The sequence below is a fragment of the Bos grunniens genome, chromosome 15 (assembly GCF_055505025.1).
Source record: "Bos grunniens cultivar Pamir isolate PY7600 chromosome 15, Bosgru_T2T1.0, whole genome shotgun sequence".
Lineage (NCBI taxonomy): Eukaryota > Metazoa > Chordata > Mammalia > Artiodactyla > Bovidae > Bos > Bos grunniens.
In genome coordinates this window covers 51,707,775-51,721,386 of record NC_141179.1, presented here as the reverse complement: position 1 = coordinate 51,721,386, position 13,612 = coordinate 51,707,775, and the positions used below count along the sequence as shown (strand labels likewise).

The window sequence follows — 13,612 nt, the reverse complement described above, 5'->3', positions numbered from 1 at the left end:
CGTCAGTCGTGTCTGACTCTGTGCGACCCCATAGATGGCAGCCCAACAGGCTCCTCTGTCCCTGGGATTCTCCAGGCAAGAATACTGGAGTGGGTTGCCATTTCCTTCTCTAATACATGAAAGTGAAAAGTGAAAGTGAAGTTGCTCAGTCGTTTCCAACTCTTAGCGACCCCATGGACTGTAGCCTACCAGGCTCTTCTGTCCATGGGATTCTCCAGGCAAGAGTACTGGAGTGGGGTGCCATTGCCTTCTCCCTAAAATCCCTCTAGGGGTGGTATTTTCCTTCTGGGCCCAGACCGCTTTGCCCACTTCGTCTTCCTCTGTTCCCCTCTTTACATTTTGGCCTAGTGAGGCTTTTTCCTTTGTCGTGGTCTGCAGAACACACTTTATCCTGCTTCTCTTTTGCCTTTATTTACAGATACCATTTTACTGCCTCCCAGAATGTCCTCCTCTCTCCTGCCTAACCTCTCAGTCCTCTGTGAAGTGTTCCCTGCCATTAATGCTAGCCACAAGTTCCCTCTCATCTCTGGACTCCAGTAGCACTTGCTATCTACAACACTCTGTGCACTTCTCACCCTGCTTATGCCACTTAAAACAAGAGATAGCCTGATGTGGAATCAAGAGCACTGGGCGTGACTTGAGTTCTTACTGACATCACAACCCAAACTTCAGTCTCCTCCCTTGAAAACAGGATTAAAATGTGTATGAAGTGGTTGTATAGCTTTTAAAGCCTTTTTTGTTTGTTTGTTTTTTGCATATTTTCCTCTCTTAGGGTAAGAGCCATGTCTGTTTTTTTTTAACCATAGCACCCATCCTTAGTATCTATCACAGCATGGATCAGAGGGTATGTGCCCAGTAGATATCTGTTGAATAAATGGATGAATAATAATGAGTTGATCTTGGGACCGAATAGTCATCTAGGGAGAGTGCCAGGTAAATTGTTATCAGTTCCTAGGAAAAACTTTGACAAGAGTGCTTTGAGGTAAGGGGTAGAGTTCACGTAGGGGCTTTCTGAGAAGCTCTGTAGTCATTCAGTGTTTTTCTACTGCCTGCTGCTGCTGCTAAGTCGCTTCAGTGGTGTCCAACTCTGTGCGACCCCAGAGACGGCAGCCCACCAGGCTCTGCCGTCCCTGGGGTTCTCCAGGCAAGAACACTGGAGTGGGTTGCCATTGCCTTCTCCAATGCATTAAAGTGAAAAGTGAAAGTGAAGTCGCTCAGTCGTGTCCGACTCTTAGCGACCCCATGGTACTTCATCCCTATTTACTGAGTATCTCCTGAAGCTGCACTTGGAGATAGTTATCAGTCATGCTGACAACTCAGCGGGTGGGTCCACCCTTGACTCTGGCTGGCAGTTTCTATTTGCCGCAGCACTGGCTGCCCTGAGACAGTGGCTGTCGTAGGAGTGGAGCAAGGCTGAGCTCCTGGAGGCCTGATATGAGACCTGAGGCAGGGCTTCCTTGGGCCCTGCTGCTCTCTGTCCTCGGTTCCATGGACGCCGTGGTTTACCACAGAGCAAGCATGAGACAGCTGAATGAACAGAACTACTCTTCTTAGCCTGTCCTGTGGGATGGAGAAGGGAGCCTTCTTTCATACTGGGCTTGTTGTGCAGTAGGGAGGTAGGATAGTCCAGTGAAGATCACTGGTGTTGTAAATGTTGTCTCTGATTCTGAGAACTCCCTGGGCCTCAGAGAACTCCAGCCTGAGCAGACATCACACCAGCTTTCCTTCAAGACACTGGGGAGGGGCCTCTAGGGAGAATTGGTAAAGGAACAAAGGCCTAAGAGAGCCAGCTGTGCTGTCAGCATGGCCCAACCCAGACGAACCTGTCCCTTTCTCCATGAGCCAGGTTTACAGAGCTCCTGGCTGCCTTGTATTGAGTTCTGGCCGAGGTAATGACCAGAAATCTCACTGGCTGGCAGGCCTGAGGCAGGCAGGCAGGCTTCCAAATCTCATATGCCTCTGATTTTCTCCAGTGAGATTCAGTAGCTCTGCTCCTGATTGGCCTCTCTGGGTTATCTCAGGGCTCTCACGAAGCTCTCAGAACTCTCATCACCACTGTGTATGTTAAAACAAGTGTGCTAGTGTTTTCCAAGTTCCCAGAGCCAGCGTCTAGAATGCAGGGACCAGGGGAGCTGGGCGCACTTCAGGTATACACATACACAAGTTAGAAAGCAGCTTGTGTCCGTGTGTGTACCTGGGCACCCAGACATCAGGTCTTATTTCAAGAAACCTTTGCTGACGAGGGCAAAGTTCACTGGAGCTCATATTGCATATCACTAAAGAGATAAGTGTGTAAGACAACTCAGATAACTTCAATGATAAGAATGGCGTGATAGCTACCATTTATTGAGCACCTGTTGTAGGCACTGCGGTAGGTACTTTACATCTGTGCAACAGCCGTTAAAGGTGGGCATTTTTCTCATTGTGTAGATGGGGAAACTAACTCTGAGAATTTAAGTAATTTTCCCAAGATGACCAAGCCAGGATTTGAATTTTAGGTTTATCTGACCCAAAGGCCAGTGCTGTTTCTGTTTTTGTTTAATAACTGTAGAAGGGAAGGAGACACTTATATGAATTTTAGTAGAGATGTGCATTTGGATTAAAAAGTATACAGCTTATCAGACCATTAGTGACATTAGTTTGTTCTGTCACCTAAGTGGTCTGGAATAAACTGGGATTAGAATTTGTAGGAGATGGGAGAGGAAGTGAGAAAGTGTATTGACTTATACATTCTGCATGGGAGCCTCACATTGATGAAAAGTGTAGCTACAGAGTGCTATGTATTCAGTCTCTAGCCTCCAGAAGTAGCATTATGGTTGAGCTCTTGTGGATATAAGCTTTGGGATAGGGTCTGTATATATATATATATAGCATTCTTCACCTCTTCAGTTAACGTTTAACACGTGTGTTATACCCTGCCTGGGAAAAGGATTGAGTAAAATAGGGAAGTTAGATGTGTACCATTGTTTTTCTTTATCCTAATAAGAGCTCCTCTTTATTGAGCACATACTCTATACCAGGACTGGGTTAAATACTTTCACATACATTATCTTGTTTAATCCTCACAATGCATCTCCCATTTTATAGCTTATTATGTAAGGCAATCTAGGTTCAGTGTCCTATGGTCCTGTTCGAAAATGGGATCACTTCCACCTGGAGAGGTCAGGGTTGCGTATGGAGGAGGAAGTGGAGGGTCTTCAGGTACTCCAGGTAGAAATAGAAGGTTTCCTCTGGCTGGGAAGCATTCCACCCAGAGGAAGTGTCATGAATAAAGGCATGGAGTGGGACAAAGTGAAGAGCCTTGGGGACATTAGCACAGGTTGGCTGGAGAGAAGCACTTATGATGGAGAGTACTATAAAATAAGGCAAAGAAAAGAAAAAAAAAGACTGAGGAATGATAATGGAGAACCTCAATGTCAGGCTAAAGAGTTCAGACTTGACTTTGTAGGCTTTGCAGGTGTTGAGTAGGGGAGAGACATGACATGAATTTTGCTTTAGGAAGATTAATCTCATGGACTACACACAAGGCATTGATGGGATGAGGTTGGAGGCAGGAAGTCTGCACAGGAGGCTTTGCAGTTGTTCAAGAGCAGGGATCAGGGTCTGCATTGTGGAGGTAGACTCAGTAGGACTTAGAGTTTAAGTGTAGGGAGGGAAGAAAAGAGTCAAAACCATGTTTTGAGTGTGGGGAGAAGGCAATGTCACCCCACTCCAGTACTCTTGCCTGGAAAATCCCATGGACAGAGGAGCCTGGTGGGCTGCAGTCCATGGGGTCGCTAAGAGTTGGACATGACTGAGCGACTTCACTTTCACTTTTCACTTTCATGCATTGGAGAAGGAAATGGCAACCCACTCCAGTGTTCTTGCCTGGAGAATCCCAGGGACGGGGGAGCCTGGTGGGCTGCCGTCTATGGGGTCGCACAGAGTTGGACACGACTGAAGCGACGCAGCAGCAGCAGCAGCAGCAATGAGGTCCCTGGTGGTGCCAGTAATAGAAAATGGCAGTCTGAAGGAGGGCCAGTGCTAGGGTGTGATGACTAGGGGGCTGGTTGACTTCATTTGAAGTGATAGGCGAGGGCTACACTTCACTGTACTCTAGGAACCAAAGAATTCTCTTCTCTTTGTGCTTGTTTCACTTCACTCCATTTTTGAATGAGTTTTCTGATGCCCAAAGAAGTCAAGGGATTTGTCTAAGGTCACACAGGAACTACTTGGTGGATTCCAAGTCTGAGAATCCAGATCTCTTGCTTTTACCTGTTAAGCTTCCTAACAAAGCTGGGCCTTTACTGCAGGAAAATCAGAGACTCTTGCAGATAGGAAAACCTGGGTTTAGTTCCAGGCTTTGCCATTTTCCATTTGTGAGACCTTGAACAGGTTGCTTTTTCTCTGAGCCTTAGTTTCCAAATTTGCAGTAAAGAGAGTATTAATCTCTACCTCATACAGACAATGGAAGATAAGGCACTTTGTAAAACCCTCAAGGGCTGTGTAGGATTTTGACTTGGTTTGGAGCCATATGTATAGTGAGTATTTTGGCCCAGTGAGAGCAGACTTTAAATTCGCAGTTTTTTGTGGAAGGTCTTTCATTTTAGGCTTCCTAGGCAACTAACTTACCTTCATTCGGGGGCTTTCAGATCTGGGAACATGCTAAGTTTTCCACAGTCACACATCTCTAATTTTCTAGTGTGAAATGAAGTTGCAGAAGGAACATTAAGTGATTTATACCCTTCCAGGTGTTCTTGGCTTGAGAGAAGGTGATTATTATCACTTTCCCCCAGGCTCTTCTACCAGCCTTCAGTTTCTACCAACCTTCAAGGTCTGTGGGGGCAGAGTGCTAGTTGAATTTAGGCTATGTTTTGAGGGGAAGCTCCTGTTAGACTAGAGTAAGCCCTGGCTTGGGACAGAGGTGCCCGGGTGCAGCTGTTGGTCAAAGCTAGTGCCTGGAGTCCTCTTGTGGTCATCTTTTTGGTTAGCATACATGTTCCTCAGTCCTCTTGAGATGGGGAGGAGGCTGCTTGGGTATCATCAGGTCTGGTCTGTGGTTGTGTCCACTCATTGTCATAAGAGCAGGCCTGAAACTGGCCATCTTGTCTGATGTTTTGTCACACACCCTCTCAAGGTTTTCTGATTAATAAAATACCTATTTACTGTTTTGTAGCTTCTGTCTTAAAGCATTTTTTCCCCACTGTTTTTCTTGAACCTTTTTTTCATTTTCTTCCCTCTTTCTAGATTAGTCCTCTTGAATCTTCATGGCTTTCTTTATGAAAAACCTAGTTTACTAAAAAAAGAACACTAGACTAGGAATTTGCTTGGGCTGTGATACTGTTGATCTTTCTGGGCCTCAGTTTCCCCATGCCTGGTATTTGGGGGAGTAACAGAACCGATCTCACAAGGTCAATGCATGCAGAGTTTATGAGATAATGTGACAAGTGTCTTATACAAATGTGTGTAATTTATTATTATTAGTTTTCCTCTTCTGAATTATCTGATCATGTATCCAGTTCTCTGGTTTTTCCCCTCTTTTTACTACCTTATGTTTCCTAGGTTCTCGCTTTTCCTTATAACCTTGCTTTTTGACTCTTAATGACAATCAGACAAGTATGGCCACCCTTGCACAGTTGTAAGGCAGAGGGCTGAGCCTTAGGGAAAGTGACGTCTGTTGGTTTTTGAGTATAACATCTTGTCATTAACTTGAACAAGACTCTTTATCCCTCTGTGCCTTAGTTTTCACATTTGCCCCCTGTGTACCATGCAGCTTGATTCTTGTGAGCTTTAAGTCATTTTCATTTTGGAGAATCCCCCTTTAAAATACAAGCGTTACTGGATTGAGGGTACCCTTGACGTGAGAATCTGGGGTGGAGGATAGAGCCTTCCAGAGGGCAGTTCTTAGTTTACTAATGCGAGAAAGGTGTCAAGGCCTCAGGCATATTTGATGCTGCCTGTCTTATAGCCCACACCCGGCTTCTCTGCCTGAGCTGAGCTTGTGCCTGTACTTTCAGCCAGAAGTCAGAGCTAGGCGAGGCTTGATTCCCCCAGGAATTCAGTGATAAAAATTAGGGCACTTGAGCAGATCTAATTGGCTGAACTGAGTGAAGGTCAGAGGCTTTCCCTGGGGGCTCCTTTTAATCTCCTGTAGTTATAGACTTTTCAGGTTGGGCTAATTAAAATGTTGGCAGCTGGACTCAATACTTTCCTTGCGTTAGGTCCTGCTCCAGCCTCCTGGAGTACCAAAAGTTGGCATGGGGTTGTCTTTCCTGGGGAACTGAGGAGTGGGTTTCCATGTCTTCATCTAATGAAAGGCATGATAATGTAATAATATTTGTGCAGAATGGGCTCCCACACATTTCATGGTGGAGAGAGATGTAGGCTGAGACCTGGATCCAGGTATGCCTGGATTTGCTGCTCTCCAGACTTCCAAAGTGCTCTTTCAGGTCAACTGTCTGTTCTGTTAGCCCCCAGTGGGCTTTGGTCTGTTAGCTGGCAAGTAATTCCCATTGCACTGGGGTTGTCTTCCCTTTCGTGCATTCCTGTTCTAACCAGAAAAAGGATATGGATAAGTCCTGCCATGTGCCAGGTCAGGGCTGGTGTTTCACACAGCTGTCTCTTGAGATATGGCCATATCTTTTCATAATGCCCATTTTATAGATGAGAAAATACTCATAAAAGGGAAATAATTTGTTTGGTTGTCATTACAGCCTGTAAGCAGCTGAACCAGAATTCAAACCCATGTCTCTCTCAAAGCCTCTAGTTACCTTCCTACTGCTGCTGCTAAGTCGCTTCAGTCGTGTCCAACTCTGTGCGACCCCATAGACGGCAGCCCACCAGGCTCCCCCATCCCTGGGATTCTGCAGGCAGAAGTCAGAGCTAGGCGAGGCCTGATTCCCCCAGGAATTCAGTGATTAAAAATTAGGGCACTTGAGCAGATCTAATTGGCTGAACTGAGTGAAGGTCAGAGGCTTCACTGAAGAAGCCTTTTGAAGAAGCCAACACTGGAGTTGGTTGCCATTTCCTTCTCCAAGACATGAAAGTGAGAAGTGAAAGTGAAGTCGCTCAGTCATGTCCGACTCTTAGCGACTCCATGGACTGCAGCCCACCAGGCTCCTCCATCCATGGGATTTTCCAGGCAAGAGTACTGGAGTGGGGTGCCATTGCCTTCTCCGTACCTTCCTAAGGCAGCACAATTTCATATCCTTTCTTTTAAAAATTAATTAATTAATTAATTAGGCTGCGATGGAGCGTCATTGTGTCATGTGGGATCTTTCCTTGTGGCGCAGGGGCTTAGTTGTGGTGGGCAGGCTTAGTTGCTCCGTGGCTGTGGGATCTCAGTTTCCCAACCAGGGATCAAACCCATGTCCCCAGCATTGCAAGGCAGACTCTTAACCACTAGACTACCAGGGGGGGTCCCTCCTATCTTTCTAAATAGCACATTTCTTGCCTCTGGAAAGTCTTATCCAGTTCCTACAGCCAGAATTATTTTCTTTCCAGAGCACTCTGCCCTTCACTCTATTCTGGCTGATACCCAGTGAGGCATGGATATACTTCTCTCACTTGACTGCTCCCACTCCTGCAAGGTATGGTACTCAGGATGTGTTCACCAAAAGCCCAAAGGAAGTTGTATTGTTGAAGTTTCAGTCATTCTGACAGACTGGTAAAGGGGAGGCTTGGGGCATAGTCTTGGCTCATTCCCACATAAAGTCAGGTCTCTCTCTTCTTGATTTGCCCCAGTGTGCTGTGTTATTCTGGAGACAGTAGGGCCTTCTAGGCAAGATGCTTTTTGGGTTCCCAAGGAGCAGGCCTCTCTAACTTCAGGTCCCTTTCTTTGGTATCTGGCTTTACAGTTTCCTTCTTATAGTCTCCCTGTGATTAATAAAAGTTAGAGCAGTGTTCCCTGGAGTACAGTGGTGTGATCGCCCTTGGCCTGGCTGTGGTTGCTGGAATATTCCTGCTGACTGCGGATACTTGGGTTTGTTTTGCAAAGAGCAGGCTAAGTTATTAACCCTGTATTTGGGTCTTATGGTTTCTGCAGCCTTTGCCTACTGGTCTGCCTCATTTCATAGGATAAAGACTTTCTTAAAGAAGGCAAGCCTGTGAAGGCATTTGGTTGAATTATCTTTCTCTTGACTTGAAACACATTATAAAAGTACTTTTGTGCCTTTTTCTGTGCATGTAGTGTATATGTTTAGTGTTTAACATCAAACGTTTGTTCTTTCAGGAATAAATGGCAAATTAGAACATAACAAAGTATAAACACCTTTAACAGGAAAAAGTAATAAAAATATTAATGATAATCAAAATAAATTCCAAAATAAATAGGCTCAAACACAGCATTCTTTATTCTGTTTAGATACAATGGGAAATTTGAAATAGCATAATCAAACAGAATGATGTAGATAGTGATATGACACCATTTTATTGCTCCAGTATTAAGAACAGATATGAGATGTCCTTAGGCCAAGGGGAGAAGAATGCGTTCTGGGACTAGAGAGAACTGTTCCAGGATTAGGGTTAGTTCCACTACTTATTTGTGTCTAAGGACACAAGTAACTAGTCAATACTTTCTGCGTGTCTGTTTCCATGTTAAATGAAAGCAATACCTACCTTGTTTAATTTTATGAGGATTAAATAAGACCATGTAGGTAAAGTGTTTTGTAAACCCTCAAGTACTGTTGTAGTCATACTCAGTGGGTGCCTGGGTGCGTGCTTAGTCATTTCAGTCGTGTCTGATTCTTTGCAACCCTATGGACTGTAGCCCACCAGGCTCCTCTGTCCATGGGATTCTCTGGGCGAGAATACTGAAGTGGGTTGCCATTCCCTCCTCCGGGGGAATCTTCCTGACCCAGGCATGGAACTTGCTTCTCTTATGTCTCCTGCACTGGGGGCAGATTCTTTACCATTAGCGCCACCTGGGAAGACGTGTACTCAGTGGGTGACTGGAGCCAATTTGCTAGCACTGCCAGAAAGCTTTTGGTTTAAGATACGGCTTCCCAGGTGGCTCAGACGATAAGGAATCTGCCTGCAATGCGAGAGAACTGGGTTCGATCCCTGAGTTGGGAAGATACCCCGGAGGAGGGCATGGCAACCCACTCCAGTATTCTTGCGTGGAGAATCCCCATGGACAGAGGAACCTGGTGGGCTACAGTCCCTGGGGTCCCAAAGAGTCAGACATGACAGAGTGACTAAGCACAGCACATGGCTTAAACCTGTGACATAGGCGGGAAGAAGGGTGCTGAGTTGATGAATAAGTCATTGAATTCTGTTTGGGCAGCACCTAAGAGGAATTCCTGTGAGGTGAGGGAAACGGCCACGTTCATCCCTTCATCCTGTATCTGTTGAGTCCTGCCTGGTGGAGGAGAAAGAAATACAGACGTGTCCCTATTAAATGTCTGGTATGCTAAATACAGAGGATTCTTGGCTTAGGAATGAAAGCACCATAAAAACAGGAGTTTTTGTCTGTTTTATACCCTGCTGTGTTTTTACTCAAGAGTAGTGCTTGGCACATAGTAGGCTGTCAATAAATATTTGTGGAAAGAAAGGCTGAGTTTTGGAATCAGACAGACTGGGTTCATATGTGGGCTGTGCCCTTCACCAGCCCCTTCCCTGAGCAAATTGCTTAATCTCTCTGATGCTGAGTTTCCTCATTTATAATATGGGACTAGGATTAGCTCTCATAGAGGATTTTTGGGGGGATTTTCTTTTTTTTTTAATTTTTATTTTATTTTATTTTATAACTTTACAATAAAAAGTTTTAAAACTTTTGTACAAGTCCTTTTAAGTGCTCAGTGGAAGGTAGTTCCTTTTGATTTCCCTTCCTGGTTTGCAAAGTATAATGGAAGCAGCAAGGATACAGCAGATCTGCTCGGGGAGCCTGGCTAATGACTTCACAGGTTTGACCTGACCGTGTCTTTCTAATGTGTGAGATTAGAGTTTTTGGTATTATTTCCCCACAAATGGAAGTCATTGGGATTGAGCAGCAGTGTTGAAATGAATATGCTTTGCTTCTGTGTTTCCCATGGTCTTGGTGGGAGGGCTGGCTCTTGTCTTTCAAAGCAAGGTAACGTTGCACTTCTGGTTTGTGCAGAGGCTGTTTCCAGAAAGAGTAGTTTACCCTGGAGAGTCTGGACTCACCTGATTTGGATTAGGCTCACCCCCCCCGCCCCCCCGCTGCACGTGCGCGCGCGTGCGCGCACACACACACACACACACACACACACACCCGCCCCCCCCCCGCCCCCTCCCCCCGCCCCTTCAGTTATTGTTAGTTATAGCCTTTGAAAGGTGCCCTCGGCTTGACTTCTGTTCCGGATCAGTTATAAATTCTCACAGAACTTGGAGCAGAGTGTGTTTGCATGAGTTAATCAGGTATTTACGAGTTGACCTTTGCTAGTAAAAACCTAATTTTCCCTTATGCCTGAGTGACTCCAGTAGGCTGATGGCCTCGTTCTGAGACATTCCTGAAACTGCTGGACGCTGCCGCAGGTTTCCCTGCCCTTATCATACCAGTGGGGTCTATTTGCCCTTCAGCAAGAGTGGTCAGCACCTCTCCCTTTTAGCCTGTGACACTGGACATATCACTGTCCTTTTCTTTTATAAACATTTAGACTTCAGAGCTTTCTCTTCTGGTTTAATTTCTTGGAGGATGAGTAAGCAGGGAGGAATTGTCTGGCCATCAAACAATTGACTTGAGGCCACTTGGCAAGAAGTGGGTGAAGAACATGTTTCCGGACAGGGGTAGTCAGGCATTGGGTAAGTTAGGGCTAGTTTGGGGGTTAAGTGGACCTGCCTTCTAGAATAGAGTTTGTAGGTGCTTTGGCTGTGTCCTCAGTGCCCTCCTTGGGGACCTGAGCATTGCCACAAGGGAGATCTCACATGTGGACTTAAGGAAAGAAGATGGAGGGAAGAAAAGGAACTTTGCTGAGATGTTGCTTTATGCTAGGTGCTTTAGAACAGTTATTTCCTTTAATTTTTACAACAACCTGGTGAAGTTTACAGGTGAAGTCCCTAGAATTTCAGCAGTTTTCCCAAGGTCACAGAGCTGGTGAATGATAATGGTAATAGTTACCATTTGTTGTATGTTAAGATGCCACATACCAAGTTTCTTTTTTTAAGTACTTTATATTTAGCACTCACCACCATCCTATAAAAGGTTATTATTACTTCTGCATTACAAATGAGGAAACTGGGAATTAGAGAACTTTGGTTACTTGATGAAGATCACTCATCTAGCAATAGCGGTACAGGGACTTGAATCCAAAATTCTGTGATTATGGAGAATTCCTGGTGGTCCATTGGTTAGGAGTCTGTGCTCTAGTTGTCAAGGGCCCTGGTTCAGTCCTTGATCAGGGAACTAAGATCCCATAAGTGGTGTGACTGAAAAACAACCCCGTCCCCACCACCAAGAATTCTGTGATTATAAAGCTTGTTCTTTGATATCCATGTCACTGCAGCTAGAAGAGTAGGATTCAAATACAGAGTCACGAGAGCAAGGTTCATGTCTTATTCCATCTCTGCATCCTTATAATCTATGATGCGCCTATCATATTATTAACTGATCATATTATCAGCACTCAGTAAATGTTTGCCATGAAATCCAGCTCTGCTCTCCCCCATTGCCCCCAGTTGCTGACTACATTCTGCCCCAGCATCTTGGCCTGACTGTCTTCTCTCCAGTCTGGCCTTACCTTCCCTGCCCGTTGTGGCCGCCCTGACCTCCCAGCACACAGCGTCTGAACCACCTCTGTTGCTCTCTCACTTCTTCACCCCTCTTTCCCTGGCTCTTGATTTTTGCTGCCACCATTTGTTCTCCACAAATGGAAAACAAATGATTCTCCAGCCCCCTTCAATCCTGTCTGTCCTTTTCTCTGACTAATCCCAGAGACTGGTCCTATCCAAACTATAATCTTCTAAGTCTGTGCCATATCATTTGGTGCCTAATTAACTATACTGTTTCACCTTCTAATTGTTTCATGGACATTAATCTTCTCTCCAGCTAGCTTGTGATAATCACATTATAATGACCCGTCAGATTAATTGGTGCTTCACACTTTTCAAAGCACTTTCTTATTTAAGACTTGGTTTTTTTTTTTTGATTGTCATGTCAGTACCAAACCTGTGAAATTTGATGAAAGGAATTTGTTATTTCCAGATTATAGCAGGAAAAATAAATGCAAAGAAGGCAGATGACTTCCCAAGGTCACATAACTAATTAGGGGCAGAACTGAGACTAGGTCTTTGGTCTGCTGATTTCCAGCTTGGTGTGCTGTGCCTTCCACGTTTCTCCCTGGCATTTCTCCTTCTACCTTCAAGGGCCATCCAAGGAAGAATATCTATGTTTAGGTTTTTAGAAGGCTTGGTTGGTGACCTCGGGAATGGTGGAGTGGGCTAGATAGCGATCTCAGGTACTTCTTGCTAGTGTCAGTACCCTGGGTTGCTACTGCCTAAGAGAGATTCTGTCCCAGAGCTACTAGGATTAATGTTAAACTGGAAAGCATTTATTTATTTTGAGTGGCCAGAGCATTTTCTCATGGACAACCAGGAAATAGTTGGGGTGGGATATGTGATGCTGGCCAGTTTTGTGTCCTGCAATGGCATGAACTTTGGAAGCATGCAGACCAGAGTTTAAAATCTGGCTTTGCCATTGTTTATTAGCCTTGTGACCCCAGGCAAAACATTAATCTGTATGAGCCTTGAAAGTGAAGTCACTCAGTCATGTCTGACTCTTTGCGACCCCATGGACTGTAGCCTACGAGGCTCCTCCATCCATGGGATTTCCCAGGCATGACTACTGGAGTGGGTTGCCATTTCCTTCTCTAGGGGATCAAGCAGATGCTTTTACCATCTGAGCCACGAGGGAAGCTTTGTATGAGCCTTAGGGCTGTTGTGAGAATGTAATTAAAGGCCACATAGTGGTCCTTAAGAAAAGAAGTATTTGTTGGTGGCTTTTATTGTCAATATAACTATAAATATAAAGCCTGAGGAGCCTGGGGAAGATGTGCCCGTGACCCTTGCAGGTTACTCCTCATGGCTTGAGTTCCAGGCTTCAGAGATGATATGCCTGTTCTGCTGTAGCCTTTTGGCTGACAGGGCTGAGCTTGAATGCTGAGCCCAAAGTCTCCAGTGCCTCCTGAGGGCAATAAAAACAGCTTGTGGTTAGCTAGGGGATGGCTTAAGGGTCAGACTTTGGGAGTTAAATCTTTATTGCTTTTCTGAAAGACTTGGGCGTTAGAATGGTTGCTTTGGAAAAGTTGAGAACCTACTTGTTATTGAGAGATTTTTGTTATTTCTGAAACCAGATTTTGTTCCAAAATTGTTTGTTAAATACTTCTCTGTTCTTCTTGAACTCCTGTCCCTACCCCAAAGGAAAGAAACCAAATTCATATTGTTGAGTGATGCCTGTGTCTTTGGTCTCCCTGGCCACCTGGCTTCTAGCTCCTTTCTCAGAGATAGCACAGCTCCAAACTGCTGCTTCGAGAGAGGCCATTCAGCCCCTTGCCCCCTGCTCCACCCATGCCTGATTTGTACTGTAGGAGAAACAGAATAGGTACCCACGGACCTTATTCATAAGCAAGTTTGCTTTCTCTTGGCTTCGCTAATAGCTCAGTTGGTAAAGAATCCGCCT

General features: G+C 45.2%; 1 protein-coding gene across 5 annotated transcripts in view; it reads left to right on the top strand.

Moving 5' to 3' along the window:
* STIM1 (stromal interaction molecule 1) overlaps positions 1–13,612 on the top strand; it is a 204,484-nt gene that overhangs the window by 10,908 nt on the left and 179,964 nt on the right. The window contains exon 2 of one of the 5 annotated variants that reach the window (XM_086338456.1): positions 7,483–7,568. The exons of the other annotated variants lie outside the window; for them this stretch is intronic. The gene's annotated coding sequence lies outside the window, so the exon portion shown is untranslated. The remainder of the gene's footprint in view (positions 1–7,482; positions 7,569–13,612) is intronic. 5 annotated transcript variants of the gene reach the window in all.